The sequence below is a fragment of the Amblyomma maculatum genome, chromosome 7 (genome assembly GCF_055883805.1).
Source record: "Amblyomma maculatum isolate TAMU_Amacu chromosome 7, ASM5588380v1, whole genome shotgun sequence".
Taxonomy (NCBI): Eukaryota; Metazoa; Arthropoda; class Arachnida; order Ixodida; family Ixodidae; genus Amblyomma; species Amblyomma maculatum.
Genome location: NC_139350.1, coordinates 144,471,280 through 144,490,861, shown reverse-complemented (window position 1 = coordinate 144,490,861; position 19,582 = coordinate 144,471,280). Strand labels below are relative to the sequence as shown.

General features: G+C 45.8%; 2 pseudogenes; both read right to left on the bottom strand.

Moving 5' to 3' along the window:
* Positions 1-1,438: 1,438 nt before the first annotated feature.
* Positions 1,439-5,435, bottom strand: LOC146184910 (uncharacterized; annotated as a pseudogene).
* A 1,566-nt stretch (positions 5,436-7,001) lies between these two features.
* Positions 7,002-14,354, bottom strand: LOC146184909 (uncharacterized; annotated as a pseudogene).
* Between the last annotated feature and the right edge of the window lie 5,228 nt (positions 14,355-19,582).

Genomic DNA, 19,582 nt, shown 5'->3' with positions numbered 1-19,582 from the left:
CACAGTGGCTCAACTTGTGTGTGCGTTTTGCCTTTCTTGGCTGTCCTGGCTTGGCTGGTCGACCGGCCGTAATCCGTGCTGAACCCCGCGGTTGTCCAGCACGACGCCTCGCCACACTTTTTGGCTGCACCTTTATCTTCCTGCCCCTTCGCCTGTCCGTGGCAGTCGCAGCCTTCAGCCGCATCATCGTTGTGAATGCGCCACAACTGCTGTTCACCTTGTTAATTTCGGTTGTGACGTTTTCTAACAAGGCAATGTAAGCAGAATTTCCATCTGCTAGACTGTGCATTCGGCGCAGTGCCTGTTCAAGACCAGCATACGTCTCTTCAACAACCTGTAAAACAATTTTTTGAAAGTTAGGTTTGCCATGCAGACAATTTTATTGCTTGCAGTGCAGCATGAGTAAGCATGGAACCATTAAATTCACCCCACCACGGTGGTCCTATGTTTTAAACACTCAACTGCAGTGCTTGAGGATGCGGTATTGAATCCTGGCCACATTTGCCCTTTTTCGATGGAGTTGAAAAGCAAGGTTCTTTTTATTGTTAAACAAATGTGCTTTACTGTATACTTTCAGTATTGTAACATGCTCATTTTAGGTATTTTTTTCCGTTATTGCCCCCCCTGCTATAATGCCCCTGGGCGCTGCAGGTACTTGTATAAATAAATAAAAAAGGTACCAGTGTGCTGTGCGATGTCAGTGCGCTTTAAAGAACCTCAGGCGGTCGAAATTTCCAGAGTCCTCCACTACGGTGCCCTTCATAGCCTGAGTCACTCTGGGACGTTAAACTCCACAAAACAAACCAAACCAAAATCATTAAATTCCTTAAAAGAAGAGAGCACCTACTCATGACTACAATATCTTCATGGCTGTCCACTGTTCCACATGGCTACTAGGTGACAGCTACCTAGCGAGGGGCAAAAAAAAACAGGAAAGACTTTTCTTTTACTGATAAGCTCATATTGCATGACATGTGGTACTTTCCTACTGTCACTAATGAGTGGGAGGAGTCTGACTATGGACTCCATCTTGCTCTCTGTGTCATTAATGAACATAGCAATGGCTTATCACCGCAAGGCATAATTATTTTTTTTTATCATCACATGCCTCTTCAATAGCTTGGGTCATGACTGCTGAACCATGATAAAAATCTTGGGAAGCACCATTATAAAGCGGTCGTCAAAACTATGTCATAATTTGAGGCACACTTATCAAGCCTTGTTAGCCTTTGTTGCTTTACAATCTGGTGCTAACACCTTATGGGTGGGATTCAATGGTAATGCCAGTTAGGTACCTCAGGTTGGAGACTTGAGCAAGGAACTGAAGATGGACCCTGTGACACTAGAAGTAGCTCACTGCAGCTGCGGTCATCCTCCATGCTTCGTTCATCGCAGCTTGTGGAAGGGACTGCAGTCCCCAAACCTTGCTGGCTACACCTCACGGGCATGGGAAATTCCTCACGGGCATGAGAAATTTCAAGGGTGGGCATTTCTTGCCGAACGCAAGGTGTCCAAGCTGGCAGTAGTCTTCAGGTGTCAGCTCGGGACTGTTGGGAAAGGGCCCCCAAAAGCTTTCTGATGCTTGAAGAAGGCCCATTGGTTCCCTCTCCAGCAGCTGCAAAAACCTATGTCGGTATGAACTTCGTATGCTGTGGTATTCTCAGCATTTGGCACTGCATAGACGTTCTTGCCAACTTCTGGTATGGATGCAGCAGATATTTCTGGGAGTTTCTGGAGCAGGTGCTCAAACGTGAGGCGATGAGATGCTTCTTGGTGGTGAGCATGCCGGAGAAGCCTTGCTTCAAAGTACTTTTCCCATGTTGTCGCAATTTTTTTCCACCAAAGCAACTGCATTATATGCCTTGGTGCGGTGCGGCAGAGCACAATGTCCTTGAATACTCGGATTGAGGCCTCCGAGTAATAATTTGTGTTGTGGCCTCTAGTTGATGTGAAGCCAGTTCGGTACAAAAGCACCCACTCCTTCTCACACCTGAGGAATGTCTTAACCATTTGAATATATGAAGGGTATGGGAGAGAACTTAGGTGCTCCTTTGATTCCTCAAGTGCCTCAGTATCCTTTGAATACAGGATCTGGAAATAAAATAGAAATTACAGTTAGGTACAAAGCATTATTGTTTCACTGAACTTTAAAGCATGTGCAGCCAATGCACATTCTGCTTGTAACCTCTAAGACTCCTCATTTAGCAAGATAGCGTGAAAGGTCCCATGCTGCAGATAATCCAGCATTATTGTTGGTTTTTGCATTAGTGTTATGAGCGAAAAATAGCGGGCATGTCTCTAGCAGGCGGTATTTTGCAGGTGAAATTGCCAGCGTGTGTGATGTAATGAGACCACATCATGTGACAGGGTTGGGAGGAGCTGCGAACTCAAGTTGCTCATTTGTGGTCGAAAGGTGATACATGATTCATCCTTTCAGGAACCTTGAATACTGTGTCAGGCATGCTGCCCTTAGATCACGCAGGCACATTCGTACAGCTTGTTTAAAGCGGGGATTGGTTAAGGAAGTGACATAGTGCATGTATGCAAATGAGGATCTGTAAGGGGAGCCAAAGACACTGGTTTCGTACCCTGAAGGGTACAGGCAAATGTCCACCAAATTTCTTGCACTGTATTTTGATTTCTACCATATTATGCAACCAAATCTCTCTGTGGCTGTTGAATGAGCGGCCGAATCTTTAGAAAATAAATAAATGCAAATAAGCTTGTTATACCTGTTGGAAGGCTGCCATCAGTTGTTGCCTGTTGTCTTTGGCCACCTTGTTGTGCGCAGATGTCAACCTGTGCCACTCGGCTTGGAGCACATGGAAATGGCAGAGCAACTGTTGAGCTGCAGGCCATGGCTCGTTCAAAACGTCCTTCTCTGGCCTGGAGTTGTCGCTCATGAATGCCATAGGTGCCTGCAGTCAGAAGTTTTATGTGTTACAAGTTCGATAAGTGCATTTAATGTGAGCTTTAAAAGGCTTAAACTTTGCATGTAGCATCACTTCATTGTGATGACAGGCAGTGATCCAAATGGAACTGCAACTTGTTGGAACATGTGATTCCTGGTGAAAGAAATGAGGTTCAGCGGGATGGAAAGCAGGTTGAATAGGTTGGCACTCAGTAGGGTTTATGCCTTATTGGTTCTAAGTAAGACTTCGTCCTTTCATCATAAGTGAGAATCTCAAAGGTTGAAAAAATTATTCATGAATGTTTTCCTTCCAAATATATTTTTGGCCTGGGGCTTCTTGTAAGTAAACAAAATTGTTGAGTAGTGATAAAAATATAAGCCAACCTTCAGTACAAATGTATATTGTGCTTGTCCAGTAATACTTTGCACACCTTGTGTTTGGTGCATGATGGCCTTAGTTGCTTATGCATCATAAAAACCAACACAGCACAGTAAGACCTCGTTACAACAGACACTCATAGGACCCGAGAAAGATGTTTCTTGTAACCAAAACTTCTAACCACATGAGGAGTCTGACCAGATCTATGCAGATCAGCATATGCGTGCGTATAAACACAAGTAACTCAGTTGTTCAGTAACTCGAGATCAACTGCAACTAATGATAAATGATCTAGACGGGAGAAGCATAAGTGTAGGCCTAAAGATTAATATGCAGAAGACTAAGGTAATGCTGAACAGCCTGGGAAAGGAATAGCAGTTTAAAATAGGGAGCGAAGCGTTGGAAGTGGTAGGCGAATAGGACAGGTAGTGACCGCAGATCCAGACCACAAAAGGCAAATAACTAGGAGAATAAGATTGTGATGGAGTGCATTCGGAAGGTACTTGAACTTTATGACTAGCAGCTTACCGGTATCACTCAAGAGAAAAGTGTATGACAGTTGCATCCTACCGGTACTGACCTATGGGGCTGAAACACGGACAATACCGTAGCCGTCTGGGCGTGTTGGTTATTCATGATGGAAAAATACAGCGCAGAGAAGGACGAGGACAAAATGAAGACACATAGGACACATGAGCGCTCGTGTGTCCTATGTGTTTTCATTTTGTCCTCGTCCTTCTCTGCGCTGTATTTTTTCATCATGAAACACGGAGGTTAACAGAAAGGGCTCTACTTAATTCAAGGACAACGCAGAGAGCTATGGAACGGAAAGTGGTAGGTGTAACGTTAAAATATAAGAATTGTGCAGAGTGAGTCAGAGAAATAACTCAAGTTACTAATACTCTAGTCGAAATGTTAAGGAGAGGAAATGGGTATGGGCAAGGCATATAGTGCGAAGAGAGGCTAACCGATGGTCTCTAAGAGTAACCAATTGGATTCCAAGGGAAGGTAAGCCTAGTAGGGAATTGCAGAAAATTAGGTAGGTGGATGAGATTAAGAAATTCGCAGGGTCAAATGGATGCAGCTAGCACAGGACCGGGTTAACATTTTTGAAGAAAATCTGTTAATGTTTAAACTATGTGAAAGTACATGAACTCTCCACATCATTGATTTTTTTTGCCTCCTCGAATCTTGCAAACGAGCAGTTATGAAGACGAGAAACCGGACGACCATCCGCTGCCACAGAAGCAAATGACCAGGAAAGGGGGGGCGGGGCACAGCTTGCATAGAAGTATTTGCTCCCAGTCCGCGGGCCATATGAAACTGTGAGTCACTGTGACTAAAGTCCACTCGTGTTTCATGTTTCATGCAGCTATATTGTTTGTAACTTGGAGTAAAAAAAAAACTAACCTGCTCTGGTGGCTCAGTAGTTAGGGCACCTAGGTACTATTGGCTGTGGCGGCTGCATTTGCATAGACACGAAAGGCAAAAAGTGCCCATATATTGTACAATGTCAGTGTGCATTAAAGGTTCCCAGGTGGTCTGGAGAGTCTGGGGCCCTCCACTGTAGCATCTTTAATAACCTGAGTCTATATGAGACTGAGGTTATACCATATACCATACCTGTTAAAAACTGTAAATCTTTCCCATAGTAAGGAATGGGTAAATATATGTACTGATATCAAGATCTTAGAAACCAGTGTACTATCATCAGAAAAGTATGCCAGAGGCCTTTTATGAAAATTTCCAGGAAATTTGTATAAATTGCTGCCTTAGGAGGGCAATGCTGATCCCCTGCTGTCATCACCAAGCATTTGATGTTCCTTCATCATAAGTAATTTAGCATGCTCTGTAGGCAAGATACTTCAGGAATGTTTCCTTCTACTAGCTCTAGTGCAATCAGATAATACCACATACCTGTTTCCTCCCAAAGCATAGAGGATAGGGCTCCTTCAGCAGGTGAAATACTAGGCTGTAGCCCTCCTTGGTCTGTGAGCTGTGTAGGAGCACAGCTATCGGCACTGGTCCAGCCTTGGTTGCCGTGGAGTAGCACAGTTGCTGTGCTTCTCGTTGAGTCACATGACGCAGTAGAGTCAACAAAAATAATCTCTTGTGCTGAGGCTAAGCTCTGAGCACGGCGCATTATTGGTGTTGTGACAAGTACTGCCCAGCAGTTTCTTTGGTTTGATGTGGTGTGCACCATTACTCCTGTGAAAACAGAAAGTAGTATAGATTTTTTTTTCACAGATATTTAGATATTCTGGAAAAGCATGACAGGCTTTGTTATAAAGAGTTTCTTCTGGAGAGATGAAAAAAAAAAGTTTCTGGAGAGATTCAGATAGTGGGGGCTTTTATGAATGTCAGTCTTGCAGCATTCTATTTTTAATGAACAGATGTGCTCTGCCATGTTTTAAGCGCTAGACAAAACTGTCAGAAAAAGCTTCCTGGCTTGTATATGTGACTTCTTTATGTAAACTTTAAATATTGTGTATTAATTGCTTCAACCCACATTAAAAGTAAGGAAGTAATGTACCGTAGAACCCCTTTTTAGTAAAGTCACTGGGACTAGCAAAAATCTGTACTATATCTGGGTCTTTACTATATCAGTTGTTGGTAATGACATTGTCTTGAAGATGTTGTGTGATAGTTAAATGGCCACTTACTGAACATTTCTTGTCGCTTAATGAGAAAAAAACACTCTGATATAGTTTTCATCTCCCTCTTATCTGTTCGTGCAATTTTTTTCAGTTAAAAAAATTTTTTACATCTATTGGAAGTACCTCTTAAGCATGACGACAACATGGCTACGAATACAACCGAGTTCGATTTCATGTGAAAACCAAAACCTTGCAGAAACACAGCGTCTCTTTTTGGTGTTTCTGTCTTTTAAAAGGCAATAAATGATAAATGCGCATGGCAGTCAAGTGCTGCAAGACCGCACACGCTGCACGTCCACTTCTTGCCTCCGCTTCCTCATGCTTTGTGCTGCACAGTACTGTGAATACTCACCAGTTTCTTCCCCTTTCCCATTTATTGCTGCACGTTTACTCTCCCTTCTTTCTTAATGGACTGCGCCGCCTCCTTTTTATGTTTGTAGACAGCTTTACTTTATTTGTCCTACGCGCTGCATGCTTTCCCTCACGGCTCCAGTGCCTTTGTAAAGTAGGCTTCTTCTGAATGCTGATAAGTCTGGTGGTAAAGCTACTTAAAAGGACACTCGGTGTTATTTTTGTGTTTTCAGATACAAATATATATATATATATATATATATATATATATATATATATATATATATATATATATATATATATATATATATATATATATATATATATATAATATATTTTTTTTTTCTTCGCGATTCTAGGTAGTGCGCGGGCGGCGATGTCATATCGTGGGAGTCGTCGCCGCGGTCAGGCGCACTTTACTATAACCGATTTTTGCCAAAAATGTCTTTACTCTATAGGGGGAAATATGTACAGTTGTCTATGGAAGATGAACTGGGACTTCAGTTTCACTTTACTATATCAGAGTATTTACTATATCCGAGTTTACTATAGCGGGGTTCTATGTAATAGAATTATAGGATTTGAATATAGCAAAAAGGTTATGAGTCTGTTTGAGGCAAGCTTCTCCTCAGCCAGTTAATTGCATTGTTTCAGCGACAGTGTTTAAAGGAGTAGGAAATTTCAGATAAAAAAAAACATTTTCTCATTTACACAAGGTTTTTGTATGAGCAATCTTACCTTGAGCCATTTTTTCATGAATCTTGGGCAAGGGATCTCCCACCGGACCATACTTGTTGTTTTTCCATTGTTCATACCAGTAGTACACAGTTCCCTTGGTTGATTTAAGGCAGCATTTGCCAGTAGAATGTGACTCTTGGCACCTTGGGTGAGCACCTCTTCGTGATGATGAATGGCACCTGCTACCGTCATTCCGGCTTCAAAGTAGCTTGCAAATATTTCTCGTGTTTCTGGACTAGCACGAAGCATCCTTAATGCATCGGCTGATTGCGTGCTATGATTGTGGTGGCCCATTACTTTGATGACGGCAGGAAGTGGGGTATCACTGCATAGGTATTTTGTCTTTTTTTTTGGTGTCTGTATTCAGCTTTTTTATCTTGATGTCAAGCTTTGCAGGGCAGTTCGTGTTGCGCCCGTCTGACACCTTGTTGCGCCGGTGGTGCTGGCACCGCCAGACTTTGTGGAAGACCATTCTTCAATGAGAAAAGATGTTGTTAGTGCAGTTCAGAAATTATTATTTTTGATTGGCACGAATTATAAAAGATTATTTTGCTGGCAGTGAATGCAGTACTAGCCTAAGACTTTTGCTTACGGGTTCCCACCTTTAGTATTGCAGATTTTGCAGAGTTATGAGAACAGTACTTATCAGATTTGCATACCATTGCACTGATGCTGTTGAATCTGTGTAGTTGATAAATATTATACACCCTGATGTTGTTCTGCTGTGTAAGAACCAAGGAGATATATCAGAGAGAAGAAAGGGCGGTTTTTACAGTGTAAACTAAGAATTATATGAAATCCGGTTTCAGTTCTTGCTTTGTGCTCAAGCCTGTGAATGGCAAGAGGCATATGTGATGGCGGTCTGCAGTAAAAAGCAGGAAGAGAAAGAACAAATAAAAATGAGATATGATAAAAGTGCACTTTTCAGATGGTAAACTATGGTGCCGCATGGGTAAAACGCTGCCCCCTATATACATATATATATATATATATATATATATATATATATATATATATATATATATATATATATATATATTGAGCTTTCCGTGGATGTTCTTTAATTTGTTCATGCCATGATCTTCCTCTTTCATTTGTACATACCATCATCATCGTCCCGTGGCGCCGGCTCCGGAACGCGCCTGGGTTTTTGTCATCGAATTAAAAACGCTAGACTAGGCATCGCTGGCCTTGCCGTCACCACCTTGCCGTCTCAACCTAGCCTTCTTTCACAAGTGGTGGAGGTCAAATTCGATCCTCTTGCTGCCTGGGGCCCTGCCTCTCGCTGGAGCTACGTTCCGGTCGCCGTTTGGCAACTTCCACCATAATCATGTCCACCGAGAGCAATCCCGAACCGGCCGGACCCTCTATCTCGGCTGCACCGACGCCTCCGACTCTGCCCCCACGTCAACGTGACCCGCCGCTGTCCGCTGGTCGTCGCGACGAATACTTCGATGGCTGGCTCGACACATATGAACGCTGCAGTGCCTATAACCGGTGGGACGATGCTTTAAAATTCCTCAACGTTTCGTTCTATCTCACTGAGGTCGCCAGAAACTGGTTCATTAATCGCGAACCCCACACTACTAACTGGACCACTTTCAAACAGCAGTTCCGACAATACTTCGCTGACCCGGCAGTTCGGACTGAGATCGCGAGAAACAAGCTCGCTTCCCGCCTTCAAGGTCCCGATGAATCATATGCGTCTTACATAGAGGCTGTTCTTGCACTTTGTCGGCGCATTGTTCCCACCATGACAGAACCTGAACGTGTGCACCACGTCTTATAATGAATCAATTTTATGGCTTATCATACCTTAGTTGTCCAGAATCCTTCAAGTGTTGATTCAATCATAACGACCTGTCAACGCCTCGACCAGCTGCAGTCCTCTCGATTACAGCCCGGCTTCGCAACTGGTCCGACCTTTGCTGACCTTGATCTGCGGGCAATGATTCGAGCAATCATCCGCGAGGAGCTCCAAGCCCTCAATCCTTTTTGTCGACATGGGTGCGATCATTTTTCCGCACCTTCTAATGACGCCGTTCTCCGCAACATGATTAAAGAAGAGTTATCAACTATCAGCCACCCTATGACATACGAACCTTCTGCAAACCGTAAAGCGCCGACCTACGCGCACGTCGCTGCATCCACCCCTTCTTTGGTTCCCCCGCCCCGACCGGCACCAACCTACAATCACGTCAATGCAATGGCGATGGCTCAACCTACACCACCCTATTACGCACCTTGGCGTCCCTCCCGACCAGTCTGCTATTACTGTGGTATTAGAGGACATATATTCCGCTTCTGTCGTCGCCGCCTTCAGAACGAGCGCCGTGGTTACGACACCTTCGAAACTGACATGCCTTCAACCTAATAATATCAAGGCCGGTCTATTCGAAGCCCACTTAGACGATCCTTCCCACCTCCAGTATCTTCCTCTGAGCCTCGTGGGAACCATGTATCCCGACGCCGGTCCACATCCCCATACCGCCGCTCAGTTTCCCCTCTCCGCCCCGCAACCGCTCTCCCTGTCCGCCATCCGGAAAACTAAGTGTTGCAGTTTCCGGAGGTCAAACTGCACTCTGCGAACTTACTAAAAGTCCTCCTGATCGCCCGTATAATGTGATTGCTGTTATCGCTGAAGGTTTACCGGTCGAAGCTTTGATTGATACAGGGGCTGCAATTTCTGTCATTCACGCTGATTTGTGCTACCGTTTGCGAAAAGTGACAACACCATATGATGGGCCTGAACTCCGTGGAACCAATGACATCCCTTTGCGCCCTTCAGCGAAGTGCACCGTACGAGTTGTTATCGACGGTATCCGCCATCATGTGCAGCTTGTTGTGCTCTCACCTTGTGCGCATTTGATGGTTTTTGGATGGGATTTTTTATCAACCGCTTCAGCGTTAATTTTTTGTGATGACCGTGTTATCCATATGACAGACAGCGATTTTTCATCTGACTTTTCTGAACGACATCATCCCCTCGTTGCCGCCGCTGATACTGTTTTGCCTCCTCAGTGCGAAAAACTGCTTACTGTTGTTTCTGACCACATCACTGACGGGGACGTACTCATAACACCATCATATAGTCATCTTGCACGCGGCATCGCCTTCCCGTCAAGTCTTGTCCGGTTCCACTACGGCTCAGCGACAGTAGTGGCCACTAACACTTCACGTGAATCCCTCGTGCTCCCAAAAGGAACTTCTCTGCATTGCATGGTGGATGTTCAACCTTTTTCCCTGATGGTGCTCACCGCCCCTCCGCCTCAGCAAAGTGTTTCGTCAGACGTCTCTCTTTCTTTTCTCGGAAATACTATTAATCCTAAACTCACGCCGAACCAACGCCAAGAACTGCTTACATTGCTTCGACATCACCAAGCCATTTTTGATGCCACTTCCACACCACTGGGACGGACTAGTGTTGCGCACCATCGCATCATTATTGAAGGTAACTCTATCGTTCGCCGACGGCCTTATCGGGTTTCCCTCTCTGAACGAAAAGTAATTGAAGAAAATGTAAATGACATGCTCCATCGCAATATAATTCGTCCCTCAACAAGCCCATGGTCCTCCCCGGTAGTGCTAGTTAAAAAAAAGGACGGCTCGGTACGCTTTTGTGTTGATTACCGCGCACTCAACAAAATTACCCGCAAAGATGTATATCCGATGCCGCGAATTGATGACGCCCTTGACTCTCTCCAAGGCTCCGAATATATCTCGACCTTGGACCTCCGCTCAGGTTATTGGCAAATACCTATGCACGAGGACGACAAAGAAAAAACCGCTTTCGCAACACCCGATGGCCTTTACGAATTGTTATGCCTTTCGGACTTTGTAACGCACCAGCGACATTTGAAAGAAGGATCGATACTGTGCTTTGTGGCCTAAAATGGAGAACCCGTTTGTGTTACTTGGACGACATTGTTATCTTTTCGGAAACCTTTAATGACCATCTCACGCACCTGAATGAAGTCCTCACCTGTCTCGCTTCGGCAGGCCTTCAGCTCAACACCAAGAAGTGCCACTTTGCACAGAAGGAAATTAGAATATTGGGACATCTGGTCAGCCATGACGGCATTCGCCCAGATCCTGAAAAAATAATCGAGGTCTTGAACTTTGCTCGTCCACAACGGACTACAGATTTGCGCAGTTTCCTCGGCCTCGCGTCTTATTTCCGGCGTTTTATAAGGCATTTTGCAACTATTGCTGCACCACTTCATGAGCTACTTAAAGCACGCAGCCCTTTCGTGTGGACTGAACAGTGCGAAACTGCTTTTAATGACCTAAAGCACGCCCTCACATCAGATTCTGTTCTTGGCCACTTCAGTGACAGCGCTCCAACTATCCTGCACACCGATGCCAGTGGTCACGGTCTTGGTGCTGTACTCCTGCAGCGTGATGCAACATCGCGTGAGAAAGTGATTGCCTTTGCCAGTCGGACTCTGACTCCAGCTGAGAAAACTACACCATTACCGAGCAGGAGTGTCTTGCCGACGTCTGGCTGTCCAAAAATTTCGCCCTTACTTATACGGTCGGCACTTCACAGTTGTGACCGACCACCATGCTCTTTGCTGGTTGTCATTACTCAAAAATTGGACAGGCTGACTTGGCCGCTGGATTCTACGCCTGCAAGAATACCACTTCGACGTCACTTATAAATCTGGTCGCCAAAACCAAGACGCCGACGCTCTCTCTCGCTGCCCCCTTTCGGAATAAACTTGCTGTTTTTCTTCCCAATGCATTTCCACCTCTGACCTGAGCCGACCATCTCTTTGCCCGACGTATATCACAACCGTTTGTTTTGATGGCTCTGAGAACAAGCACGCTCTCCGCTCACAGCAATTAGCCGATGCCTACTGCCGTCCTATCATCGACCGCCTTATCGGCGCTTCGGACCCGCCCAATGCTAGGCTTCGCCGACAACTTCGCAATTTCAAGCTCGAAGATGGCATGCTACTCCGTTACGTGTATTGCCCTGATGGAACTCGCTGGATCCCAGTCGTGCCGCGTGTGCTTCGCCCACGTATACTGGCGGCTCTCCACGATGACGCTACTGCAAGTCACCTTGGTTTTGACAAAACCTACGACCGCGTGAGAAAACGATTCTTTTGGCCTGGCTTATCTTCCACCGTTGCCAAATACGTCGTATCCTGCCCTCTGTGCCAACGTCGCAAACGGCTGACTTCTTCGCCCGTTGGCCGTCTACAACCTCTTCCTTGTCCCGCCACGCCATTCGACGTAGTCGGCATCGACTTATATGGTCCCCTACCTCTCTCCGATGGGGGTAACCATTGGATTATAACAGCTGTCGACCACCTCACACGATACGCTGAGACAGCACCTGTACCGACTGGTTCCGCTGAAGAAGTAGCAAATTTCTTTTTGCGATCAATTGTATTGCGTCATGGCGCTCCTCGGGTGCTCCTAAGTGACCGCGGTACAGCCTTCTTATCGAAAGTCGTTGCCGAAGTTCTTCACGCGTCATCCACCCTTCATAAGACAACTTCAAGCTGCCATACCCAGACTAACGGTCTGACTGAGCGACTTCATCGCACCTTGTCAGACATGATATCCATGTACATCACACCAGATCATCGAAATTGGGACACTATTCTACCATTCGTCACATTCGCCTATAACACAGCAGTACAGCGGACTACCGGCTATTCTCCATTTTTCCTCGTTTATGGCCGTCCTCTCACTACAATTCTCGACGCTTCCTTCTTCTCTACGCCCGACTACTCCACATCAGTACCTACCCATGTTTTATCTCGTGTGGCCAGATTCCGTCATCTTGCCCGCCTGAACACGGCAGCGTGCCAGGAAGACCGCAAGACTCGCTATGATTCTACACATCGAGTGGCCCCTTTTCGTCCTGGCGAGGAAGTACTGCTTTATACACCATTGCGAACCCCTGGCCTTAGTGACAAATTCCTTGTGGAACAATGCACCAATACACTTGGATATGTGCTCATCTCTGTGTTCACAAGACAAGAAAGCATACTATAGCTTACCGTGTGCATTTTGTGCTCACGTTGTCAATAATCCAGGATGTGTTTGTCGTCATGCTGTACAGCTGCATCCGTTGTTCAGCATCTGATGCATCAAGCAAACTTCCCCAGTGAACTACAAAGTGACGCCTGTTGATCCCCCAGCTGATCGACGCCACCGTGGAACTGAAATTGTTCATGTGTCTCGCTTGAAACCGTTTGTGCGCCGCGATGCATCGCTTAGTTAGGAGCGGCCAGGCTGGCCGCTTCCGACCCCCCGGGCAGATTGTGTGAGCCTTCCGTGGATGTTCTTTAATTTGTTCATGCCATGATCTTCCTCTTTCATTTGTACATACCATCATCATCGTCCCGTGGCGCCGGCTCCGGCACGCGCCTGGGTTTTTGTCATCGGTTAAAAAACGCTAGACAAGGCATTGCTGGCCTTGCCATCACGACCTTGCCTTCTCAACCTAGCCTTCTTTCACAATATATATATATATATATATATATATATATATATATATATACAAGGTACAGAAGCTGTACAGGTGAATGTTTTCATTCATTTTTTCAGTATTCTTTTTTACCTGCTCTTTGCTAACAGCCTAAGCAAGGGCTGCAGTATGTATTAATAAATTAATAAAAACAAAAACAAAACACTGAACAATGTAGCTGTGGTTATCTTGCATGTCCGGAATATTTTGCATCAAGGGAATTAGGAAAAAAAAAATAATTCGAAAATTCAAGGCCTTGTGAAACAATGCACCAATACACTTGGATATGTGCTTATCTCTGTGTTCACAAGACAAGAAAGCATACTCTAGCTTACCGTGGGCATTTCGTGCTCACGTTGTCAATAATCCAGGATGTGTTTGTCGTCATGCTGTACCGCTGCATCCATTGTTCAGCATCTGATGCATCAAGCAAATTGCAACGCAATACATTTATCTCGGAGGTAGAGAACTCTCGGTCCTCCACACATTCAAAGGTGCCTGCCTCCGCCATTATTCTCTCCGAAGACGCTCTAGCAATAGAATGCTACGGTGTAGCTCTGTCCAGAGGAGGCGTGGTGAAATTGATGGCTTTCTTGGTTTTGGCGGCCAACCTGGCACACACGGGCGCAAGTCTGAGAATGACAGTTCCGCGGGCCCAAGTCGGAGGCGCACTCAGTGAAGTATACGACCTTCGGTAACTAGGAAAGCGCAGTAAGGAGGGACAAGCAAAGCACTTAGAGCCACCGATGGTCACCGCAGGGACCACTGTCCAAACTAGCTACCAGTTGCCTTGACAGGTTGAGCGAGCAGCACTGAGAACGGTGGACTGAAATCGGAGATCTCGGAACGAAAAACGCGCGAGCTTGGTTTAGTTCGTGTTTCGGTTTCGTTTGTGATAATCGACTCAGTTGTTTTTTTCTTTAGTTTTGCATTTCTGCTTCTTTATTGTTGGCATGACTGTCAGTAAAAAACATTGCAGTGAACATTTCCACTGCTGATTATGTTCACATTCTTTTAAAGTTAACTCTTTCCCACAGCGCTGCGAGAAATCCTTCTAGGCACTATACCCTAGCGGTTCCAATTACGGAACTACTCGTTTTCTGGCACCTGAATTCGGCAGTAGCGCATCTAATCTCTGAGCGCATCTCGAGTAATGCGATGCGGGAGTGTTTTCGTGCCACTCTTAATTTCGTGGAGTAGGCAAAGCAGCTCATCTGGCGCCGAACTCGCTGAACATGCCACTTGGCGAAACCTGTTTACTGAACAAAATGCCCGACTCTATCATTGGTATTTATTAAGCAAATTACACCGAACAGCGCAGTACATGTTAGCAGATATTGTGATGGTTTTGAAAAATATTTAGCACATATTTAATGGATCGTTTAACTTTAACCTGTTCTGGCGGAACACTTGGCAAAGAGGTGACAACACTGGGACGGCCGACACCGACAGTCCAATCCACCGTGGTCCAATCCAAAATTTACGATGCGAGCACGGTGGATGCGAGTGCGGACTGTTAGGTCTCAGTTACATCAAACGGTTGCACAAAATTGAACGTTGCGCTGTTGTGCGATGTCGTTTTCGCACGTTCTACTGCTTTCGATGGCATGGACAAACTTTCACATCCTTCTTTGCGGTGTCGCTTGCCTGCCCTACCATCAGAGTTTAGTTTGCGGAGTAGCGGTAAGTTTAACCATCTGAATGGTTCATGAATGTTTCATTGACGACGAAGGAAATAGCTTGATGTGTTTTTCGAAGTTTTGTCTGTTGGTCACGAGAGTAGTGTGTGAATTTTTTCTCCTCGAAAATTTCGTGTTTCGAATCCGCGATTCGTGCCGCCTTCACTTTCTCAATCAGAGAAGCATGCGTTCGGTTGCATCGCGCGCGCCTGTAGCTGGCAATGCGCATTTAAATAATTTCTTGCTCAGCTTCCTAGCCTTGGCTATGTCGTTGAAAACATCAGACCGACTTGTATTCTGATGAAAATGATAGAGCGCATAAACGCACCGGGGTGGCGCAGTAGTTAGGGCTTTCAACTACTGTGCCAAGGATGTGGGATCGAATCCCGGCTGCGGCGGCCGCCTTTCGATGGAGGCGAAAAGCAAGGCACCGCGTGCTCTGCGATGTCAGTGATGTCAGTGCACGTTAAAGAGCCCTTGGTGGTCAAAATTGCCGGAGCCCTTGACTACAGCGTCTCTCATAGCCTGAGTCGCTTTGGGACAAACCCCACCAACCAAACCAAACAGATCTGGCTGTTTGGATCTGGAAATTCCCCAGCCATGTGTTCATACTGCTATGAACCTGAGATGTCTGATCATTTTTCCTGTCCTGTCGCCGTTGTCGCCTCCCTCCAAAAACTCTTCTCTAAAATTCCTTGTAAAAATTTATATCCTTTACTCTTCCAGATTTACTTTCGTTGTGCTCTACTCAGCTGGACTTCTGCTGCAGGACAGTTCACTCCGCGGTACACAAATCTGTTAATGCCTCTGTTAGGATTCCCTGCTAGGTGTGCCGATTCCAACTTTGTCACGTGCAGTTTCCTATTGAGTTTAATCGTTTTTTAAACAGTAGGGCCTTTTTTTCTATCGAATTGCATACTTATATGTATCAGCGTATATATCGTTAATCTTTTATTAAACAGCATAATCCACATTTCTGCTGGATTCATGTGAGGCCAATCCCCCTTTGAGGGTATGTGCCATTATCTAAGGGCATAACAACAGCAACAAAGACACTCTTTGGCGAAACATCATCAAGCCTCTGTCGCTACTGCCCGAAACCGTCTGCAATTTCCCAACATTTCCGAACGTGCAGCGAAAAGAAAATCTGTGGATCTGAAGTCCTTTCCACATTGACATAGCAGTTTTCTCATAACGCGCGAAATCATGCTGAAAATTGCTGAATTAGCAGGTTTGTAATCCAGAGAAGGCTGCTGCTGAGACGGCCAGCCTGAAGCGTGTGCCGTGCTATGTGGATTATGATGCACTGAACGAGGAAGCTGGTGTGATTTTTCAACTCATGTAAACACTATCAGCACTGTTTTGGCCGTTGATCATGTACCATCGTCATTGAGGAGTTGTAACTTGATACTGCTTCGAGGTGGACCTATATGTGCCGAACACTAGGTGCTGTTTTATGAACTTTTTTTTATGAAGAAATACTCTTTCAAAGTAGAGCTGGTTCTGCAAAGTGCTGTTTGTTGTCACTAGTATGAAAGCTGTTTTCATAATGACATCAGTGCTACTTCCCGTCAGCGTGGGGAAAAAAAGCTGCTCACCATCAATGTCTGCGTGCGCATCTGTCTTTTCAATAAACAGCTTTGAAATTTTTCGCTTGAAACACCATTCAAGCTGTCACCTGTGGTTCTGCATAAGTGTCCTGCAGAACTTATGCTAGTCCGACGGAAAGAAGTATGACTGTATAGGTCAACAGAAAAGCTGCTCATGAGAGAAAGTTTTTCGTGTAGTTTCATTTTAGAAATATTGTCATCCTCAGCATTTGGACCTGTGCTATCTACAAACATCCTTCCATCACCTATCCATCGTAGACCTTCCTGGTTATAATTGTATTTGTGGATTTGTACACGGCATCCCTACTTTCGTCATGGGGCCACCATTTATATTCCACAAGGTGGTGCACCCAGATGCTTAAAAACCTGACCACTGCCAATCGATATGCAGAAGCTACTCTCGAGGGCTCTATAGGGCAACAGTTTGCTTCAGTTACAAATTACAAACTTATCAGCACCAATTATTTTCAGTACTAAAAGACACAAGGGGTATGAAGATCTGCTGTTATTTAAACGTGGTTGGGGATCCAGTAGGAAGTGAATTCTACAAAATAATGAGCTATGCTATCAAAAAATGGTACCACCGTAAATTCTTGAACCACAAAGAATGCTACGGCCCTCGTGCGCATGGATTTGCGCCAGTATGTCTGCCTTGAGGTTAAAGTGTTGTAACCCCACTCTGTCCTATCGGAAGGAAAAATGCCTGCTTCGGGATTTCTGGCATGTTTGTTTCAATTATATTGCTACGAAGATGACGAAGCGGGCAGTGGCGTGGGGCGGAGCGCTCGCGCCAGGCCCGCTGGCCATTAAAGCATATTTTATCGTCATGTCATCACGTCGTTTTGTTTCTGTTGTGTCCCCGTGTTTCATCACTTGTCATGCCACCACGTAACATTTGGTTGAGGTGCGGTTCATCCCCATCCTCGCCTTGCACCGTCGAAGCCAACCGTACGCCGGGTCCATCTGTCGAAATCCCGTGGAGATCGCCGCTCAGCTCTGCCCCAGCCCTTTTTGCTCAGACCCGACCAGCCGCTGTCCCCAGCCTCGTCCCCAGCCCTGACCACAACACACGACGACCAGGAAGAGCCCAAAGCCGACCCTACCGACCCTACCGACCCCACGACCAAGCGACCTCACGACCACTCGAGCGAAGACAGCACCCCCGCCCAAGCCGTTCGGCGTGTCCATGAGCCTTGGCCTTCGGCAAACGGTGAAGATTGGACTTGATGCTCCGGTGCAAGCAGTCTTCCCATCTTCGCATTCATTGTGGTGTCCAGCGTTTTATGTCCCAATCCTGTGTCTGTGTTCATCGTCACGTCATGCATTGAACTTCTAGCAACCGATCGGGACGATCGCTCGGTGGCCCCGGGTAATGCTACGAAGATGACGAAGCGGGCAGTGGCGCGGGGCGGAGCGCTCGCGCCAGGCCCGCTGGCCATTAAAGCATATTTCATCGTCATGTCATCACGTCGTTCTGTTTCTGTTGTGTCGCCGTGTTTCATCACTTGTCGTGCCACCACGTAACAATATCCACAGCCTTGTCATTGGTGCATAAAACAAGTCAACTTTGCTGCCCGCATTTTGTCTTGGTTTTGGTGATGCAAAAAGGCTAATTGGGGCCATGACATGCTCATATTGCAAAAATATTGTGACTTTGTACTCCTGCAAATGATGCTCTAACTTATTATTCATCCTGTTTTTAAAGATTAAAATTCCTAATTCCACACTATATTCTGAAACTATTTCCTGTTGTGACTGCACTAGTTTTCCCACCAAAGCAACTGTTATGTTGAAACGGTTTGTGTGGTGTCACAGACTTATGCGTGTCATCACATTGTCTGGCGTTGCGTGCCGAAAGAAACTGGTTCCGTGCGGTGATGCTGCTGCTGCATGGGTTGGTGGGGTTGTATGACTGGTCAGAGGCTTCAGTATTAGAGGCTGCACAGCGACTGTTTCTCGTGATCACGAGCACTTCACTAAAGTTATCCTTGCGATTCTTTTCAGATGTGGTATTTAATGCTGGCCAGCCGACAGTGAAGCAGTGGTGAATCGTCAGCGGAAAAGGTGCTGCTTCGCACTACCTGTGAAATAGATTATCAGTAGACTGGCAGTGAGCAGCTCTTCTAGCTGCTCAGAAAGGTGGTTGGTTTGTGAGAGATTTATGATGTGACCGTAGTGTAATATGGCCCCAGGTCACTGCAGTATGTGTGCTTGCAAATAAACAGTTTACTTGGTAAATTGAGTGAGATCACTGTTTCCGCAGCACTGCAGTTTGCCATCATAATCATCATCATCAGCCTGACTATACCCACTGCAGGGCGAAAGTCTCTCCCATATTTCTCCACTTAGCCCGGTTCTGTGCTAGCTGCATCCACTTGACCCCTGCGAACTTCTTAACCTCATCCGCCCACCTAACTTTCTGCCGCCCCCTGCTACGCTTTCCTTCCCTTGGAATCCAGTTTGTTACCCGAAGCGACCATCGGTTATCCTCTCTGCGCACTACATGTCCTACCCATGTCCATTTCTTCTCAATTTCCGCTAGAATGTCAGTAACTTGAGTTATTTCTCTGACCCACTCTGCACGCTTCCTATCTCTTAATGTTACCCCTACCATTTTTAGTTCCATAGCCCTCTGAGTTGTCCTCAACTTAAGAAGAACCCTCTTGGTTAGCCTCCACGTTTCAGCCCCACGTTTCAGTTTGTACGACGAATAAATAGTTTGCTCGTCCTTCTGTTGACTGTTTATTCCAGAACAGACCAATGGTAGTAT